This window comes from Erythranthe guttata, chromosome 12 (genome assembly GCF_056151865.1).
Source record: "Erythranthe guttata isolate IM_541 chromosome 12, IM_541, whole genome shotgun sequence".
NCBI lineage: Eukaryota > Viridiplantae > Streptophyta > Magnoliopsida > Lamiales > Phrymaceae > Erythranthe > Erythranthe guttata.
The window spans coordinates 8717504-8740463 of NC_142544.1; the positions used below are offsets into that span (position 1 = coordinate 8717504).

The 22960-nt window shown below is 37.2% G+C and overlaps 1 non-coding gene across 1 annotated transcript; it reads right to left on the reverse strand.

Moving 5' to 3' along the window:
• Window positions 1–12600: 12600 nt before the first annotated feature.
• On the reverse strand, window positions 12601–12672 carry TRNAM-CAU (transfer RNA methionine (anticodon CAU)). The gene has a single exon. It is a non-coding gene; the product is annotated as a tRNA-Met (tRNA).
• Window positions 12673–22960: the final 10288 nt, after the last annotated feature.

Here is a 22960-nt window from a genome sequence, read left to right on the forward strand (position 1 = left end):
TGATTATTTGGTTTCTGGTGCGATCCAGTTCTCCAAACACTGCTCGGAGGATGAAGACGACCTCCTCGTGATTCAGGTGGTGGTTGATCTGGATGTTTGCACGGTAGGCGATTAGGTCAGAGTGCTTGATGAATTTAGGGAAGGTTAGAGTTGAAGATGTTGATCGAGGGTTGAGTCTTATGGAGACATGTCCTATTTGCTTGATTGATCCCACCGTTGGAGATCAGATATCGGGTCATCCTTGCGGTCATGCTTTCCATAACCATTGCTCGTGCCCCTCGTGCCCTTTGCAGTTTTATAGTAATTAATTTATTTACCAGCCGCCGAGTTTTTCATTTATTTATCTAACTTTCGTTGATATCTTGTTTGTATTGAATTGATTCGAGTTATTTAACGTTCCCTATCTCAAGTTTTCTTTTGTATTGTGTTGTGTAGTTATTTCGATATCTTACCTAGTTATTCAAAAACTGCAATTAGAATTTGTGTGAGCTACAATCAAGACCTAGGAACATTGTACGTCGTGTTCCTAAAAAAAGCTTCATTTTTGTAATGATTTTTATTCGCTTGAAGAGTGTGCATGTTTTTATTTTTATTTTTATTTTTTTACGATTGTTTGATTGGCCACAATCGAGGTTACATTTTGGGGCTCGGTATGAGCCGGAGTGTGGCAAAAACTGCAGTTTCCGTTTGCATTAGTCAACATTCATCCCCGTCGCTGCATCAAATTATGCCTTCAAAAGTTTTTTTTTGTACAATCGGAAGAATGCTAATTGACCAAGGAGGTAAATTTTTGTGCATGTTGTTGGAAGAAAAGCTGCACAACTTCCGTTGCATGTGGAGAATACTCGAGCCTAGAAAAAAACGAGTTTTTTTTGTTCCTATAAATATATTCAAAATAAATTAAATAAATAAATAACTCGAAGCCTTGTGCTGAAGAATCATCAGACCTGCAGGTTCGCATATTTCAATTCCCCGACCACCGGCAGTGCTTCCAAAATTAGTGCCTCCGTGGAACTGTTATTTTTTACGCAGATTTGCAATTATTGAACCAATCTCTTAAGACAAAACATTCAATCTCGGACAATTGCACATAAAAACCGACCATGTAATAGTTTATATACGAGCAGACGATTTGTGTGAAACGACCTGCAAATCCAAGATCCTGAACGGGCGTTGATTTACCGTTCCTTCAAACTCATTGAACCTGATCAAAAAAAAAAAAAAAAAATGATCAAGACATAGAACATAACCACAAAGTGCACGAAATAACAATAAAATTCGGTCCACACAGTGGGAACTAGAACTAGGAGATAGAATATGTTTCTTGGTTTCTTGTACTGTCATTAACAATAATTACAGAAATTATATTGTAAGTGATAGTACATTGACGTAAATATATTGTCGTTGACAGTACATTAACGTAATTGTACTGTTGTTGACAGTATATTTATGTAATTGTACGACAGTACAATTAGAGTCAACAACAATATTATTATCATTATTATTATTATTATTATTATTATTATTATTATTATTATTATTATTATTATTATTATTATTATTATTATTATTATTATTATTATTATTATTATTATTATTATTATTATTATTATTATTATTATTATTATTATTATTATTATTATTATTATTATTATTATTATTATTATTATTATTGTTATTATTATTATTATTATTATTATTATTATTATTATTATTATTATTATTATTATTATTATTATTATTATTCTTATTATTGTTATTATTATTATTATTATTATTATTATTATTATTATTATTATTATTATTATTATTATTATTATTATTATTATTATTATTATTATTATTATTATTATTATTATTATTATTATTATTATTATTATTATTATTATTATTATTTTAATTTGTTGTTGTGTTGACAAGTTAACGTAATTATATTACTGTCGTTGACAATAAAATAACTGTAAACACAATAATATTACTATCATCCATATAAATATTACTATTTTTTTGGGTTTTTTGTTTTATTTGAGTTGTTGGTCGAGTAACGTAATAATATTATTCTCTACTATTACTGTGGTTGACAGTAATAATACTGGTGTTACAATAATATTACTGTCATGCCACATCAAAATCAATTATTTTGGCTTTTTATTATGTTTACCTTTGTTGAACGGTCAACATATTAATATTACTCTATTACAAAATAATAATGACTTTTGTCGTGTTAATATTATTGTGTTAAATTATAGTATAGTTAATATTACTGTGTTTAACAGTAATACAGTTAATAATACTGTCAACCATAACAATATTGCTGTTTAAAAGGGGGCAAAAAGATGTTAAAGAAAAAAAATTAAAAAAGAATCGAAAAAGTCTGGAAATTCGCGGAAAATCAGGAAGAAAAAAAAAAGTCAACGTCGGAGACCGGCCGTCAACGGCGGCGACTGACGAAATTGTACTAAAAATTGTGTTTTGGGTCAAAATTGAATAATTTATGAAATTTGTGGTCAATTTGAGGTTAAATTAAATTGAATGGTGAAATTGAAGCATATTCAAATGTGAGGGGCTATTTTAGTCTTTTACAAACCTCTGGACAATGTGTGGACTTTTTTAGTAAAATAGTTTTTTGTCTGGACCTCTTTATGAATAAGTCCGCATAAATGAACTTATTTATAAAGTGCCCTAATTTAAAATTTAAATTTTTTTACCTACCCTTATTTTTAGTCCTTGATATACTAGAAGTAATTGTAATGATAACAACAACAAAAAAAATGTCCAATTTTTACAAAAAAATATTAATGCATGTCTGATTTAAGTTAGGATTTTTAATCTCCAAAAATTCAAGCTTCCCATTTTTACTAATTTTGGTTTCCAAATTCAGGTATTCTTATTTTTTCACAAATAAATAAAAATTACTCATTCATGACAATTACACCCTAGAACACCAGTAACTATAAAAAAAAATTCAAAAAAATAGATTTTTTTTTAATTATTTAAAAAAAATTCAAAATATTACATCAATCCATTGAGATATGATATAATAATAACTTTAAAGTCGATGTGGCATTCGTGATTACAATCACACAGGATTACAAGTTCCGTTAGTTTTCGGGGGCATGTAAATATACACATCACAGGCACCTTAAAACTAGTATAACAAACCTCATGTGGTTGGTTGCAATTTTATAGTAAATTTTAAAACATATAATGAAGTAGGAAGAACGCTCCGATCAATATAAACGAATTACCCTCTCTGCAGATTTTTTAATTTCTAGTGTCTTGATTTATCTGTCTTTTTTTTCTTGATTACTTTTTCTTTTTTTCTTAATATTGAAATATGTATTGTGATTCTCTGTCACATGAAGAAATGGATACACCCAACAGAGATGATGAGTTGCCAACTAATTCGGAAAGAAGGGGAGAGAAAAGAGATGTGCCGGCAAGAAACCTTCGGCTGTCGCCAATAAACCTTTGGCGACACCACCAAAGAAGTCGGGAATCGGTAAATTCGAAGGCATACGAAAGGAATCGGTACAACATTGATGAAGAATATGGGATACCAAGAAGGGAAGGGCCTAGGGGCAAAACTTCAGGGTATTATCGAGCCAATCGAGCCCATAACTCGAGAAGATTATAAAGCTGGCTTAGTGTCACATACTTGATAGCTAAGTCAGACTGTGCCGAATGTGTTGCGAATGCTATGTGATGGAAAACGAACAAAGAACTTAAGAAGATAAGAGAGTTTGTAGGGAAGTACTTGTATTGCTTGAATGTCTTGGATTTGTTGGATTCTTGTTGGATGATTACAAATGAAGTCCCTACTCCTATTTATACTAGGTCACCTTTTTAATGGGCGGTAGATATCTATTTGATATAACGGCTAGGATTTGTTCACTAGAACACTCCAAAGTATTCCTACAATATATCTACAGAATGAGGGTTTTAGAAAGTTTTCTAGAATCCTCCCAAGAATCTCTACCAATCTCCATATACACTTGGGCCAACTTGGGCCTAGTCTTTTTGGGCTAAGTTTTGGACTTCTTAACCTCCCAACCCAAGGAAATCGGCGGGCCGTGACATCCTCCCCTGCCTAATCCGGTAACGTCCTCGTTGCCTTCAACAAGTGGAGACGATCTTGAAATTGCCACAAATCTTCCTTAGTCTCTGTTGGGTGCTAAATACCTAACACGCAAGTGCACGTATCGCAAACAAGTAGTAAAAGTGGACTCGTGAGAGTCGGATGTCGATCCCACAGGGAATACTCAAATTATTTAATCCTAAGTACCAAATTCTAACAATTATGATTCTTATCCAGCCTACGCAAGGTTGTCAAATTTAATCAACTAATTAATTAAACTAATGATGAAAGCAAATAAACAAGAAATAATATCAATATAAAAACGGATCTAGGATTTTATCTTCCCCCTATGCGATAATTCATCACCCAATTAAACCACTATCATGCAAGTTACAATTCCTGATTATTAACCCGGGACACTAAATTACTCATAACCCGCTGTCGCATGTATTATGAGTCTATTATTCATAAACGATTCACTATATGTCTATGCAAACCAATTATGAATAAAGCATTAAATAACAAGTCTCGTAAATGGCTACCTAAGGTATTATCTATATGTCTACGATAATACATGCAATTAACACACTCATCCGGTGAAAACTACTCGAAGGCTCTTCTATCCCTGTTCTACTTATTAAAACGATATGTCAATCAATTCTAACAATAACGTATAGAAACATAAATTAGCTAGGTTCATGCGCTAAATAAATCAGATAGAAGAAATAATCGAAGAAATTAAACTTGCATAATATTAGAAAAATAGGTTCGAATTACCACATAGGGTTCCAAGAAAATCCTAGATAAAAAAAACTTAGCTACTCATGTTCTTTGCGAAAAGCATAATAAAAATACGAAAGTTCATAAAAATCGAGAAATAAAAGTAAAAAGGGAGAACTATGATGAAGATTTGTCAAGTCTTCGTCTTCGTTGCTCTGTTTTCTTGCTCCTAGATTGCGTGTGTAAAGATCCATTCTCAATTGTGTGCTTTTTGGCCTTTAAATAGGGTGCAAAGATATAAGAGGGCGGTTTCCTTGTGTAATTAAACTTCCTTCACTGCTCCACTTCGTGAACCCAGACGGCCGTGCGAAAATTCGTTCTTAAATCCGGACGGTCGTCCGGTCTTTAATTCTTCAGAGTTATGATTTTTCTACTTTTGGCCCACTTTTTCTCCGAATTTGCAATTTTTAGCCCATAAGTTGCCAATTCTTTAATTTGCACCTAAAATACAAATAATAACCATTTTAAGCACCAATTATCGTTAAAACGCACCAAAATCTCCAATTAAAAGGTACAATTAAGTGTATAAATATACACTTAACACACCCCCAAACTTGAACTTTTGCTTGTCCTTAAGTGAAATCAATTTATGAGCACAAAACTCGACCATACATCTCATTACATAGATCGATTGGTCAACTTCGCGTTTTCAGAACTTGCAATTATGATGACAATTCCTAGGTATTCGTAAGCTTAACATTCAACGGCACTTCGTCACTCACTATTACCAAAAACCACAAATCATACAATTGCTTCAAGTATCCCATATTTGCAAGTTAAAGATAGAAAGAATTTATACTTACATGCATATATTTGACTCCAAATACTCACCAAATTATTCTACTCAACTAATATTGAACATTAAGCTATTGGGATCATTGGGACTTTGTGGCTTTCAATTGCAAGGCTCTTTGGTCCGAGGTAGGTAATATGGGTAAGTGTGGCTAATTTCTTGAATTGAGGTGATTACGCCAAAAATTGAAAGATAGGCGTTTGAAACACTGAATTCACCTCTAAGGACTTTAATAAACTCGATTCTCAAAAGTTCAAACGTCTACACTTTTGCCTTTGAGGCAATGGATCGAACTTTCAACACAATTCAACAACTAGTCCTTATTTCTCCCTTCTAATCTCTTCTTCTCTTTTATTTTTATTATTTTTTTTTGGTTTTTTTTTTATCGAAGAATTTAGATATATATATATATATAAAGAAGCACATCTATATCTATATCTTTTTTTTTTCGAAGAAGAAGAAAGACCTTATAAAAAATTTCGATCGAACTCCAAGGGATAATTATTCAAAAATCTCCACTTTTCTACCTTCTACATATTGGCTAAAAGAAAGAACACCTTTTCTCCGAGGCTCAAATCAAGGTTCTAAGGATAAGTTCGATAAAAATGGTAGGCTTGAAAGGCTCAAATGGTTGAAAGAAGGCCCAAATCATATCCCAAATCACTTACTACCCAATACTTCGTTTCATAAATGTCCTAAGGTGAGATTTAAAACCGAACAAAGCATGATTTAGCACAAATAAATTCCAAATTTAAAATACAAAACATTCAACCAAAGCAATGCATAAGGTGTGATTCCTAGCAATAATTCACTTCTACATTCCGTTGAATCGAAAGCTAAACGAATATCTACTCCTTATCAACATAAAACAAGTAATCTCATCATCAAACATTGTCCATCTCCCATCATCATAATTCATCGATGTGTCGATCCAAAAAAAAAAGATATATATATATATATATATATATATATATATATATATATATATATATATATATATATATATTTTCAAAGCAAATAATAAAACGAAAATAATAAAACGACAACTCAAACAAAAACTAAAGCATGCAAACTAACAAACAAGTAAAACACAAATAAGGTGCACATAAAAGAAAACAAATAGTTAACCACCCCCAAACATAAAATTCACATTGCCCTCAATGTGATTTGCCCGGAGTTTAAGGATAGAAAACACCTGTTTAAGCGTCTGGACCATCATCGGGTTGCTCACCAACTCCACCTTGCACATGAGCATCACCATCCTCCTCATCATCCAAAAGCTCGGGTACCGGCTCAAGAATCGGTGCGGGCAACGGGGCCGGTTCGGCGCACTCAGGAGTACCGCATGCTAAATGGCGCACAATGGCTTGGAGCATCTTCCCCGACCACCGTTGAAGGGATTCGATTGTGCTCACCTTGTGTTCCACCGTGGCAAGCTGATTTCTAGTAATCACCAACTCTCGCTCCATTCTTCTTTGAAAACGGCGGTCCGAACTTGTGCTTGGACCCTCGGGTGGGGCTAATGGTTGGTTATCGACGGGGTGCTCGCCATCGTGGATGGGTGCCTTGAATTGTCGGGCCGCAAGGTTACTCATCGGCTTCCGAATTAATGTGAGAATATCTGTCGTTTATGTTGGGACCTTCGCCTTCTTGCATAGACCGGTAACGAGGCAAGGGAAATAAAACCCTTTGGAGTTGGTGACCACGGAGGTCCAAAATCGGTCGGATATAATTTCGCCAATACTAATCGGTGTGCCCTTGAGAATGTAATATGCAAGAGCACACCGTTCAGGATCCACGTGAGTCCACGAGCGGGTGGGGATGAGGTTGGCACATATGAAAGTAAGGCACGCCTTGCCTATTTGGTGGATGCATTTCCACTCTAACTCGTATGCCTCCTCCGTTGAGAGTTCGGACCAAATTGGGGGCCCATCGCACAACACCTCGCCGAGTTGATCTCTTGTAACCGCGAGTTGCATTTGTTCCCAATTGAATGGCTCATGTCGGAGGTTATAGAAGGAGTTGATGGCCTTGGCACACCAATCGACCCGCTTCCCTCGAATTGTGCTCGTCTTTCTATCCGAAGTTAGGAGAATACGGGTGTTGGCGTAGAACTCGCGGACCAAAGATAAGTTGATCGACCCCTCCGTTTCCAATAATGCTTGCCACCCGCGTCGTAGGAATTCTTGATGCAACGGTGAAAATTGTGGAAGGGTGATATCATACGCGGGCTCCGTCACAAGTTTCTTCACTTTTTGTTTTTAAAAACGAACATTGGAGCCTTCGACACAAAAAGCATCGTCATCGGGGGTTGGAATTTGATCGGCTTTCTTGCCCTTCCCCTTGCCTTTTGAAGTGCCTTCGCCTTGTGAGGTGCCCTCCCCGTCACGTCCTCGTTTCCCCATGATGTGATAATGCGTGTGGAAGGGATTTGAAGTGAATTGATGTGCAAAATTTCCCCCAAACTTGACTCGGGCAAATCGTCGAACACCTTGTGGGCGTTCTTGGTGGAATGGGTTTTTAGAGAAAATTGCACCGTTCTTGAATCCTCCCTGCCAAATCAACAACAAACCACCGTGATTAAGTATTATATGTGTGTAATTGGTGAATTTTTGGTGAAATTTGTCAAAGAAAAGGAAAAAAAATTGAAGGGGGAGGGCTAGGGTTCGAAGTAGGAGAGAGAGGGGAATGGAAATTGTGAGAATTGTTGTGTGGAAAACCCTTTTAAATCTGCCCGTTTTTAATCTCGGACGGCCATGCGAGATTTAGGTATAAAATCCGCACGGCCGCGCCGTTTCTCAATTTTGGGCAGTAGCCTCTTTTTTTCCTCGGACGGCCGTGCGAGATTTAGGTATAAAATCCGCACGGCCGCGCCCTTTGCTGATTTTGTCCAGTAGCACCACCGAAATCTCACAAGGCCGTGTGAGATTTCGCCGGAATAAAAATAAAAAATAAATAAGTCAACGCCGGAATCTTGCCGGAAAAAAAACATTTCAGAAAAAAATAATTTTCTGAAAAAAAAATTTGGGGGTTAATGTGATATATTTGTTTAAATCCAGGGTCAATGTGTAATATTAAGGAAGTTAGAGCATAATGGGTGGAATTGATAAGAATTATATTATGAAGGGTATTTTAAACTAAAGACATGGGGATGAGTTTAATTGATAGACTGTTTTTTTTGGGACCAAAATGCATTTAAGTCCCATATCTTTTTTGCCATGCGCCCTATTTTTAATAAATGTATTCTTGATGCAATGTTTAAGGCATGTAAATTGTAATTGCAAGAAAAAAATATATAAATTAAATTAAATTACCAAAACTTGCATATAAACTTCTCTTCATCTTTCGGTAATTACATTATTTTTGTTTAATATATTATTGTATTTCATATGTTACAACTTTGGATTAGGGTTGTCAATCGGATTTTGTGTCCCGAGCTTGGGTTGACTAAAATGCACATACCATCGGGTCTCAGTTCTATAGGCTCAAATTCATATATTATCAGACCTCATTATTATAGGCTTAAGCTCAGATCGTGTATTTTTTCGGATTTCGGTTTATATCGAGTATGTATCGAACAATTACATAATTTACAACTTTAAAGTCAAACATGTACAAAAAAAATAAAAAGTCAAAGAACCTTCACAATAGAAGAGGAAAGTTTTCAATATTCATAAATAATAAAATAAGATAAAAACTATAGTAAGCATTATAAAATGAAAACTATAGTTTGTTCCTTAAGACAAATGACGTTTAACATTGTCAATGTTTAATCCATAAGTAATTAATATAACAAAATTGCATCAAAGTCCTAAAAAAGAGAAATACAAAACAAACGTAAGCAATTCTAGATGCACTCCCTAGTCTTTTTTACACATTGAGCCTAAAATAATAAATATATTATATATTTAATCATTAACTTAATTAACTTAATCAAATCCTTATTCGGGTTGAGCTACAATAGACTCAAACTCGACTCATACATGAATTGGGTTCAATTAGAGAGAGAGAGAGAGAGAGAGAGAGAGAGAGAGAGAGAGAGAGAGAGAGAGAGAGAGAGAGAGAGAGAGAGAGAGAGAGAGAGAGAGGAATAAGTTCGATCAACAAGAAAACAAAAACAAATTTAAATTTTCTGATACCTCGACCAACATAAATTTCTTATGCATAACTTGCTTGATTTTCCGATAAATTTCCATCAATTTAGACATGTTTGCATCCAACAACGATTACCACATAGAAAGGAGACTAATTCCAACAAAAGATTGACCTAAATTCCGTTTTCCCTTAACATACTAATAATAAGTAGAAAAAAAAAAAGAAAGAAGAGAGGGAAAATATTCATCAACATTCAAAAAACTCCTGAATATTTCAAACAGCCCCAACACTTTCAGAGATATACATTATGCACCCCAATAGAACTCAAATAAGCGCCACTCTTCCCGAAAACCCCCACAATTTTGCCATCGCAACCTTTAGAAGAAGTGAAGAATTTGCCAATCTCACTTCCCAATGGACCGTACTTGAACTTGTTCGTATGAAATGTGATCGATCTCATCACACTAACATCACCAGTAATCCCAACCGGGCCATGAAAACCTTCAATCCCGACTAAATACTAGCCACCATCGACATCAATCTCGATCTGCCAAAACATATAAAACACCAAATAAATAGAATGAAGGCGAACATAAATTCGAAATGGAGGCAAAAAACACGATAAAAAGGCTAACTTTTTTCACGACATCTCCGCCCAAACAGCCATATGCATGGGCGACCAAATAGTAGTGCCGTCTTTCTTCACGTACATAAACTGAACTGCAGATATCGCATTTGTGTCAACGCACTCATGCACGTGAACTTTTTTTATTTCCGAAAAAACCCCATCATCAAATTCCCTTCCCTCGAGCCCGCCCCACGGTCCTGGACTTCGGACAAATATGCCCTTGTTGATTAGATTTTGCAGACGAAGCTTAATCAAATTTAAACCACAACATAATCAAATAACTAATACAGATTAATACAACATTTGTATATTATATATATACAGATACACATGAGATAGAAGTGCTGACCGGGATAAGCTCTAAGGTTTCCTTTTTCGGAATGGGCACGAAAGCGGAGGAAGGGGCTTGAAATAGAATCCAGTGGTGTCAATGCATCCATCTGCGGGCCCATGAAAGCCGGTAACCAAGCTACCTGTTGATTTATATGCCTATAGAAATCAGTTGATCTAAGTTGTAACAGTTAAGTTGTGGAAACAGTATTCAGTTACAACTGTAAATCTTGTGTTGGCACAGTTATACTCTACTTAAAGTAAATAAACAGAACACAAGAATTAATGTGGTTCAGACACAATTGTGCCCTACATCCACGTGGACCTGCAAACACGATTTCACTAGTTCAGATTTATAGTGTACATTAATAGGACTTAATAAAAACACTAAAGACTCCCTCTTTATGTAATATGCCGTTCTTGCACACAACTCGAACTTCGTGTTTCTTCCAACAGCAGCTCCACACCGCGTGCCTAGAACTCCTTTCTGGCCTGAACTCCCTTCAGTGACGCGGTTGATCTCCCAAGAGATCTATACAGCCAATCTGTATATGTTGACACATCCAACGATAGCACAGTTCTGTTCAGCAGAACGTTTCAGCGATTCTTCATAGCAACGGAGTGATTTTTCTCCCAACAAAAGTGTCACGTTCTTTGTGAGGTGAGGAGCCTTATATAGGCGTGAGATCGGCCTCCAAAAACCTGTCTTCCAAAGGAACCGAATAACTAGGAAACAGAATCCTAGTCAATATCTAGTTCTAATCTAGATAACTATAAAAGATTCCTAACAAGAGTAAAGTACAAGGAAATAAATCTAAGTCCTAAAGTATTACAAATGTAGGACTCTAAATTTCCAAAATAAACATGGGAACAAATCTTTAGCCAATCTTTACTTCCCAAGTGAGGCGGATTTCTTCCTTGGTGGAAATCTGGCGCCAACACTACCTATCGGGCAGAAAGAAAACGAGGTTCCTGTGGAAGAACCAAAAGGCCCGTATTCGGTAAGCTTAGTGTGAAATTTAAGAAAATTGGCCAGGGCTGCCGTAGGTCCCGCTAACGCCCATGAGAAAATCGGATGGGAAATCGATATCAATCTGCACAACATTAAACAAAGAAATTAGATATAATTATATACAAGGCAACTTTCACTTAACAACTAACGCCCGTGAGGAAATCGGAGGGGAAATCGATACTAATCTGTACGACATTATACGAAGAAATTAGATATATAGTTATATATAAGGAAACTTTCACTGAACCGCGCCTACTCTAACTCGATATCACTTCGACGCTTCAACAACAAAAGTTATATCAATTAGATTCCCATCTATATTACTGTTAAATTATAAATGCAATTACACAAAACAGTGGATAACTTTTAATACAAATACCTAGTTATATAAAACTCTCCATGCAGATCTTTTTAGAGAGACTGGGATTCTAATTAGTCTCTGAATTGATCTCTAAACCGATAAATCGGAACTTATTCTATATCCTTGTGATTATTAATGCAACAAAGATAAATTTACACAGCAATATCACTAAAAAGTGTTTGCAATAAACGGACGGAATGAACACAAGGTGCCTGTTGAAATGCCCCAAAGATAGATGAAAGATCGTCCTTCTCTGACAATTTTCTTTGATACTGGTATATTTTCTTTGATACTGGTATGAATTATTTTGAACTTTGAATTATTTAGAACTGTGAAATTAAAAAAAGCAAAATGATAAATGAAGATGCGGGGGATCGAACCCCGTGCCTCTCGCATGCAAAATGAGAGCTCTACCATTTGAGCTACATACCCATTTGAAAGATTTTTACTTATGTAGTTATATACCATAAAATTAATCAACACAAAAAATCGGAAAAAAATAATCAGAAAGGAAGCCACTCAATATCAGAGCCAGGTTTCGATCCTGGGACCTGTGGGTTATGGGCCCACCACGCTTCCGCTGCGCCACTCTGATTTTGTTTCTCTAGTCGTCTGCCGACTTAACCTAGTTTCCTTATTTTCTTATTTTATTATTTCTTCTTTTCTCTAGCTCTTCGATTTGTGGCGGCGCAACTGTAATCCTTGCTCTTTGCTCTCGTCAATCCACCTCTCTCTGTCTTTGATCATGGATGGCCTTGTTGCATCTATGGCAAGACAGTTCACTCTTACCACGGAGGAGGAAGAAGGCGTTGTTGTGGAGACCAATCTACACGAAGTTAGGGTTTTGGCCGGAGGGCACCGCCTGATTGGTAGAGTGGTAACTAACAGAGAAAATTCATCCCACACAATCAGGGCAAACGTATTACGTCTCCTGCAGCCTGTGAAAGGATGTGATTTCCAATCTATTGGGGGTTAATAAGTTCATCATCACTTTCAACCACCCCTTGGATCTCAAACACGCTAAGGAAGGTAATCCGTGGCTCTTGGATAAGAATGCGCTGCTCTTCCGCGATCTTCACGCCGAAGATGATTCGAATCGGCTGGAATTCAACCTAATGTCCATCATAATGAGATTCCATCACCTTCCTATTAAACAACGATCATTGGGAATTATTCAGCAGATTGCGAACCGGATTGGAGAGTTCCTTGAGGTTCTGAACCAGAAACAAAGTGATGTTGCTCAGTTTATAAGGGTGAAGGTTTGACTTGATGTGACCCGATGTCTAAAACGAGGATTGTTTCTTCATGCTACAGACGGAACTTGAATCTGGGTGGCGTTCACGTATGAGCGACTTGTTGGAGTAGGTGACCAACAAGCCAACTTGTGGCTGTGGTCTTTCCTTTTATCTTGTAATAAAACAATCGTTTTTCGTTCGTAATGATAAAAAATTTCATTTGGCATTCTATATTTGTTATCCCATGCAAGTAGCATAGATATAGTCCTAACGAGTTACTCTATTACTGTGAGTTGATCTAGTAGAATCGTGAGATAACTCAGCAATGTAATGTAACTGTTAAACCTTGTTCCTAGTCGATGGGTTACGCCAATAATGAGGATACCGGCCTTTCCCTTTTGAGACTAGCACTTAGTGTATGTGTACTGCGTCTCATCAGTCCTCGGTGTTGTGACATCGGCATACTTGAGTGGGTGCTCATACTAGATGAGTTCACTGAACTCCCTCGCCCTAGAAATCTGTAAGTGGTTCTCATTCATCGAGTAATAGGTTTCTAAGATATAGTTGTACACCATTAGTCCTTAAGACCCAGACATCATCGTGACTTCACTAGAGGACTGATTGTATCGTGACCTGTCCCTGAGTCCCACAACGGACCACTCCAAGGGCCAACGTTCGTGCAATCCGAAATCTAGTGTGAAGTCTGTGCATTGTAGTAGGGGATTCGAGCGCTTGAGTAGTCATGGATGTCCTGTGTGTTCTGACGGTTTATAATCCAAGGAATCTCTGGCCAGAGTTGATAGTGGGGTGATTAGGGAAATGTGTTTCCCTAAGTCGCACACGAACGGATTTATAATACCTAGAACGTTCGTACGGTTATTGAACTTTATAAGAGGTCTCGGTGAACCAATGCCTCTAGTTCAATCGGGACATATGCTGCGAAGGGATCGTACTGTACGCTAACTATATCATAAGGTTCTTGCAGGCACTTCACTTGTATCTAGGGAATCATGATGCGTAGTTTCTAGACGCCAATCTTGATTCGTTGGGCACCGATTTGATCGGCGATTAAGTAAAATGAGTTTTACTCTAATCAGGACTCTTGGGAGGAGTTCATATAAGAACAATGTGTTGTTCGAATCACAAAGAGTTGTGAGCCCACGGCTAGCATACACCTGAACCATTGAGGGTCACACTTCTCGTGTAACACGGATCCTTGATAACAATGAGCATAGGTTAATATGTTAATCTTTGCAAAGTTGGAGGTCAATATGATTGAGTCCAAGATTCGTGATTGTGGATTACGAGTCGGAATGAACGTAGAGAAAGAGAGACATGCGAAATTTAGTGGACTTTCTAAATTGGGAAGTTTCCCGATTTAGCAGATCCACTGAAGTGGAAGTTTCCAATTTTGGAAATTGGAAATTTCGAAGAGGCACTCGTATCGACGAGGACTTTAAGCTCGTCACAAATATAATTTCGTTATAATTTTGTGAACGATCGTTTGTTAGAAATGAGGCCGACGAGGGAATGGACTTCATGCATCAGTGGGTCAAGCCCAATGACTTAAGCCCACAAGGGTTGAGAACCCTAAGTATAAATAGACCTCAAACAAGAGTTTGAGATCATATTTTAACCTTCGATTTTGTAATATGATGAACAAGCATGTTTCATATTTTTCGGTTTTACATGTTTTTAATTAAATTGATAATTACCATGTGTATGGCCGAAGCATTAAGGTACGTTGACTATGTGATTAGTTTATGCATGTAATCGAAACTAATTCGATCTTAAATTTTTAAATTCCGCTGCGTATACATGCACGATCCCCAACATGACTACCAAACTTTTTCTTTCTATGTGGGATTATCGGGCATGGGGAACAACGTTGCTCTATGCGCTACGAGGATAACTTTGTGGATCCGGGGGAGGACCTACCTTACGGAACATGGATGCAAGTCTCGAATAACAGAGATGGTGACAAGCCCAGACCCCCCTTGATTGCTGTTGCACCAGGAAACACACCGAGTGCTTCTATTTCTCCTGAATCTAGCATGCGGGGAAGGCAGGTCTTCGATTTATCTGCCCGTACGAGGCAAGATAGGGGACAAGGTTTTCAGCTGGATAAAGAGAACGATACTCGAGAATCAGAAGAGGAGATCACCTTGATTGATAATGTCATACAGTTGCATGCTAACGCTGCTCTTACCACGGCAACTCGAAAGAAAATTTCTATCACAAGCAATAGCCGAAAGAAGAAGACAGCCGAAGCAATGATATACAATATTATTCCACCAGACGGGAAACGAAAACAACTATGTTTGAGGGACGAGGATCTTATGTCAATGGCGGAGACTGCTGGGCAGTCCCGCCGACTTCAATGAGTTGCTTATACTGGAATTGTCAAGGGTTAGGGGTTCCCTTGACAATTCATGTGCTCGGAGACATGCTCCGAAAATATAACCCCTCATTGGTGTTTCTCTCGGAAACACGGGCAACATCACAACTAGTTGAGAGATTGAAACAAAGATGGAATATGCATGGAGTCAGTGTAGATAAAATTGGAAAGTCGGGTGGGCTTGCTATGCTCTGGCAGAGAGAGTTGGTGGTCGACTTGAGGAGTTTGTCAAGCAATCACATTGACGTGGATGTCCAGGGAGGTAATGGATCGGAAAATTGGAGGGCCACTGGGTTATATGGTTTCGCGGACCAAGGAAATCGATACCGATCGTGGGAAATCCTCAGAAGCATCAGGATAACAAGGCTAGAGTTGTAGGTGGAGACTTTAGTGAGATTCTTTTCAACTCCGAGAAAGAAGGTGGAAATCCTAAATTGCCTAGTCATATTTCAAACTTTCGTGAAGCCTTGGAAGACTGCAACCTCTCAGATCTTGGTTTCTCGGGTTTTCTGTTCACCTGGTCGAATAACCGTAAAGATCCGAATACAGTGAGATGCCGCCTTGACCGTGTTTGTGCAAAACGATTATGGTCTGACTTGTTCCCCTCAGCGCAGGTGCAACACCTTGACTATCCTGGATCTGACCACAAGCCTATTATTATGTACCTAAAAGCCGTTTTCACGGCACCCTCGTATAGGAGAAAACGGCCATTTCGTTTTGAAGCGACGTGGATTTAACGTGATGACTGTGAGGAAGTTATTAAGCAAAGTTGGATCGGGGGTATAAATGGGGATCCTATGGCAGATATTATGCAAAAGAAGGACGTTTGCACAGTTGCGTTGATAAATTGGAGTAGAGCGGTGGTCAAGCAACCTAAATCCCGTATTGAAAGAATACACAAACGACTTCATGCAGATAGGTGTGCAAATCGAGGCGAGTAAGGCTGAAAAAACATCTCTCCAATCAGAATTGGAACAATTGTATGATGAATGGGACTTATATTGGCGGCAACGGAGTAAAGTTCAATAGATGCAATAGGGAGATCGTAATACCAAATTTTTCCACGCAAAGGAAACAATTCGGAAGAAGACGAACTGGGTTAATAAACTGAGAGACAACAGCGGCCATTGGCGTGAAAGTAGGGAGGATATCGAATATGTTATCTCGAATTATTTTGAGAACATATTTAGTTCAAACAATCCGAGAGAGGCTGCGATCAATGAGATGCTAGAGGCGATTGAGCCAAGGATTACAGGAGCGGCAAAACAAATTCTTTCCCTTCCCTTTACGGCATACGAGGTAACCCATGTTATTTTTCAAATGGCACCTCTTAAATTCCCTGGCCCGGATGGTTTACCTGTTGTTTTTTATACAAAATATTGGAATATACTGGGCTCAGATGTCATAAAATGCGTCCTATATTTTCTTAACAATAAAAACCTTCCCTTTTCTCTTAATTTCACTTTCATTGTCCTCATTCCAAAAGTGAAAACCCCTGAACGTATCAGTGGATATAGGCCCATTAGTCAGTGTAACGTTATATATAAATTTGGGTCCAAAGTTATCACTAATCGGCTTAAATTAGTGTTGAATGACATTATTTCTCCAACCCAATCAACTTTTGTCCCTAAACGTCTTATTAATGATAATATCTTAGTAGCCTTCGAAGTTAATCATTTCATTTAATCTAGTCCTAATAAAAAGGCGAATTTTATGGCTATTAAATTGGATATTAGTAAAGCATACGATCGGGTTGAATGGCTCTTTTTGAGGAAAATTTTATGTCGTTTGGGTTTTCCTACTTCTTTTATTGATCTGATCATGTTATGTGTCACTTCGGTTTCTTACTCCTTCTTGTTTAATGGATCTCAGTTCGGGTTTCTCAAACCCACAAGAGGGCTCCGCCAAGGCGACCCCATATCTCCATATTTGTTTATCTGCTGTACAGAAGCCCTCATTGCTATGTCTGGCAAAGAAGAAGCTGCCGGAAATCTGCATGGAGTACGGGTGGCCCCATCTGCGCCTACAATATCTAATCTTTGTTTTGCAGATGATACTTTATTCTTTTGCAAAGCAGATGAAACCAATGCGTTAACTCTGAAGAACATTTTACAGAAATACGCGGTGGCCTCGGGGCAAGAGATAAACCTCGATATGTCCGCAATGACTTTTAGTCCATCTACGCCCGCGACAACCCGGGATACTATTTCCCAAATTCTCGGTTTTCGAGTGGTAGATAGCCACGACAAGTATCTTGGTATGCCGGTTTCTTTGGGAATGATGAAAAAAGAGATGTTTAGCTACCTACGAGAGAGAATGTGGGCCTAGATCAAAGGATGGAACGAGAGAAATTTATCAAAGGCGGGTAAAGAGGTGATGATCAAGGCGGTGGGTGCTCCAGGCGATACCGGCTTATATAATGAGTTGTTTCTTGCTTCCCCAAAATCTTATTACAGAGCTCGAATCAGTTATTCGAAAATTCTGGTGGGGTAATGGAAAAAATAGATACCTTGCATGGTTGGCATGGCGAAAATTGTGTATGGAAAAGGAATATGGAGGTCTTGGCTTTAGAGACCTGCGGACTTTTAATTTGGCACTTTTGGCGAAACAGGCGTGGCGGATTTGGACTCAACCCAACCTCATTTTATCTCGAATCCTTAAAGCGCGATACTTTCCGAATGGGGATATATGGTCTGCAAGTTTAGGATCACGACCCTCTGCAACCTGGCGGGGTATTTTAAAGGCTCGTTCATTTTTATCTATGGGTGCTAAGGTTAGAATTGGCGATGGAAGTACAACCTCAATACGGTATGATCCGTGGTTGCCTGAGGCTGGAGGTAGAATCATCACGAAGAGACCTGTACACACAAGCTTTCCCGACAAAGTGTGCGATCTCATAATCCCTTCAACTCGGTCCTGGAATGTGTCACTTATTAAAGAATCATTTTGGCCGACTGATATTCAACATATTTTGTCTGTTCCAGTTGGTTGTAGTCATGCTAAGGATAGACTTATTTGGAAACTTACGAAGGATGGACGCTTCTCTGTTAAGTCCTGCTATCACAACATTTTAATGAGGGATGAACAACAAGATTCATCAAATGGAGGTTGTGCTAGAAACTGGAAGTTTATACGGAAGCTTCAGATTCCGCCAAAAAATCGTATCTTCTTGTGGAGAGCTTGTACATGCATTTTACCGAACAACGTTGAGCTTTTCCGTCGCAACATTATCTATTCTCCCTTCTGTAACTTTTGCAGGGATAAAATCGAAACGACGGTCCATATTTTCCAAAACTGCAGCGGCATTTCTTGTGTTTGGAGAGGCCATCCCTTCAACTTGGATAGCTTGGGTGAATTTCCAAACATGTGGGACTGGTTGGAATTTTTGGATAAGAGACTGACTAAGGACCTATTTCTCTTGGCGACAGTGGTGATTTGGAAAGCGTGGGAGAGCCGAAACAAAGAAGAGCACGGGGAGAGGGGTATCCAACATGTTGATTTACCATCATGGGCATCGGCATATATCTTGGCGTATCAGCAAGCCCAGCTGATTCATACCCCATTAAAACAGCAACCTCACATAACGGCATGGACTCCCCCGAACCAAGGTGTCGTGAAAGTCAATTTCGACGTCGCTTTTCCAACGGGTAAGGACTTCTACAGAACGGCTATGGTGGCAAGAGATTCTAACGGAAAGTGTATCTGGTGGAGTATTGGCAAATTCTCGGGCCGCCCTACCGTCGTGGAAGGCGAAGCCCACGCAGCTCTCTATGCACTTACCAAAGCAAAAAATAAAGGGTGGCACTCATTATTCCTTGAAGGCGACTCGTTAGAATTAATGGAAGCCTTACGTCGGCAGGAGACATCTGATTCTTCCTTTGGCGCCTATATTGAAGACTACTCTAATTTACTTAATTATTTTTCTTACTGTTACGTTCTTTTGGTTTTATTAAAATACAACGCAATTGTCTTGCCCATGCACTTGCTCAAATGGCCGATTTGGTCCATGTTGAGGGTGATACTCTTCCTTTTGAAGTGGCTTCCTATGCCTAATAATAGTCATTTTTTCAAAAAAAAAAAAAAAAAGATATTAAGTATTTATTTCTAAATGTGATACGAATTATTATTTAATATATTATTTAAATATTAGTTAGTTAGTATTTCATTATTAATTAATTAGTATAGTATATTTATATTGAATATAGCCGTGTGTTAGTTTAGAGTTAGGAGGATTAGGAGGATTATTTAGTATTTTATTAGTATAGATAATTATCTTTCCTAGTGAGATTAGGATTCTAGGGTTTTATTATCTGTAAATAGACGTCTTGTGCTAGGGTTTTATAATGAAGATAAATAATAAAGAAGAGTTTTCTTACGTTTAGTAAAGAAATCTTATGATACTCAAGATATCGTATCAATTGGTATCAGAGCGACGTTGCGATAACACCAACGCTTCGCTAGTGAAGCAGCGATTATATCAAAGCTAAGCTGGAGCAAAGTTAAAGATCATATCAAAACTTTGTGAAAATCATGATGTCAGAAACAAGACGGTTAGAGCGATTGGAGAAATCTGTAGAGAGATTACGAATTGATTATCAGAAATTGCTCGAACAAAGTCACATGCGACGTCAACACCAACACAAAAGCCGAAGGGACCGCCGCCCATCACCGCCAATGCCACCGCCGCCATCATCACCGCCGTTGCCGAGCCTATCCTCGGAGGGAGAGGAAGAGGACGACCAATATTTTTTTAAGAGTCCCAATTTTTTGTGAGATCGCCGAAGGATGAATTATCGGATTCAGTTGAAGTAATTTGGGATGAAGACGAGAAATTAACCAGTGAGGAGATTGAAGAATCACTCGTCTTAAGTGTGATAATTTGGAATGAACACGAGAAGTTAAGTAGCGAGGAGGACAAAGAATTAAAAAATATAGTGGACGGATGCCACGACTTCCAGGAGAAAGGAAACGAAGAAGTACTTGTGATTGTGAATTAGCCTGATTCTATAAAGACGGTCGAAGAAAAAGTTACGGTGATTGTAAGGGAGACGAAACTTGAAAAGACAATTGAGAAGGTTGATTTATCGACTAAGAGATTGAGAAATTACGTTCGGGCAGATGGACTCATATTTGGAAAAGACCTCGAGTTTTCATCATTTTTTTCGGATTCAATCGGAAAGCAATTCGATGGCGTCAAGCATAGATGCAAACACAGAAAAGAGAGACGATTATTGGGCAGAACATTGAGGACAAGGTTCATTTCATGAGAGGTGGTTTGATACGAATTATTATTAAATATATTGTTTAAATATTAGTTAGTTAGTATTTTATTATTAATTAATTAGTATAGTATATTTATATTGAATATAGCCGTGTGTTAGTTTAGAGTTAGGAGGATTATTTAGTATTTTATTAGTATAGGTAATTATCTTTCCTAGTGAGATTAAGATTCTAGGGTTTTATTATCTTTAAATAGTCGTCTTGTGCTAGGGTTTTATAATGAAGAGAAATAATAAAGAAGAGTTTTCTTACGTTTAGTAAAGAAATCTTATGATACTCAAGAGATCGTATCAAAATGTTTTGGCGGCGTTGTACAAATACGAGGAAAAATCAACTGAAAAAAAAAATGCAAGTTTAGATAGCTTGAAACAACTTATTTTAAGAGGTGTAAAAGTAAAAGCTACTTTTGCAAACACCTAAAAACGAGCAAAAAAAAACTCAGAATCTATTTCTAAAGTTTTTGCAAACACCATTGTGATAATAAATAAATAAATAGAAGAGCTGACCATGATGTGCTCCGAATGTTCCTCCTTAGGAATCGACACAAAAATGGATGAAAGGGGTTTGATATAAATTCCAAGTGAGCGTAAACATCGATCCCATTTCCCATGAAATCCAGTAATCAAGTTACTTTTCTGGCGGAACGAAAACGAGGATCCAGTAGCAGAACCGAAAGGCCCATATACCCTGTTTTTTGTGTAAAATTTGATGGATTATATTTTATAACTTGTAGATCTCCGATGTAAGTTGTATCGTAAGCATAATGATCAGCAGGAGCATAAGTCCCGCTCACGCCAGTTAAGAAATCGGAAGGGAAATCGATATTTAGCTGCATCACATATTACAATAATTATCAGTCATTGCATTAAAAAATCCACGGAGGGCCGTTAATGCTAGGGGGAGGCGGGACTTCTTCGACCCTCCACTCGGTGAAAAATACCGTGTGGGTCTTCTGCTGCCATGTGTTATTTTTTGTATTTTATAGGGGTTTTTGTGCATAGGTCTCTAACCGAGAATCTTTATTATTCTAGGTTTAGGGCCTATATCTCTTCCACCAACAAGTCCATCCCTTTAATCTTATATATAAAATAAAGAAACGATGTGCAACCCTAAAAAACCCTAATGATATTTCTGTAATTATTTATTTTTAATATTTTTTGTCTACTAATTTATAACTATAATTTTAACAATTATCAATCTCCGATTTCTCATCAATATATTCTCAAATCTTAAGCGATAAAGATATGCGATATACGATTTTTTAAATCTTAATCTATATACTTGGATTATAAATCTTAATATGTAAGATTGAAAAAAAATCAATGATAAAGATATGCGATATACGATTTTTTAAATCTTAATCTATATACTTGGATTACAAATCTTAATATGTAAGATTTAAAAAAAAATCAATGTTATATAAAATATGAATAATACTACATTATTAAATTTTACTATGTCAGTGTACGATATTTTCTTATTATGTATTAAATTGATTATTTTTTTCACTTTTGAAATAATATTCCGTGCATTGGACGGGAAAAAAAATGCTAGTTTTTATTATAAATAAAGAAAACATTCATGTATATGACAATATTACCCCGAACCCTTTATACCCAATTCTTAATTTTAACCCCAATTTAATCAATTTTGTCCACAAATATCCAATTTTGACCACAAAAATGCAATTTTGACTTTTTTTCTTCAAAAACTTTTTTTTTCAATTTTTTTTTGCCGCCGTATTCCGGCGTTGACTTTTTGTTAGTGTTTCTTTTTTTTTTTATTATTTTTTTACATCCGCCGTTAAATATTGACCGTAATTGTGCTGTCACGGACAGTAAATTAACGTAATTATACTGTCAATGACAGTACATTAACGTAATTGTACTGCCGTTAACAATACATTTATGTAATTGTTCTGCCGTTGACAGTAAATTAACGTAATATTCTTATTAGTTTCTTTTGTTATT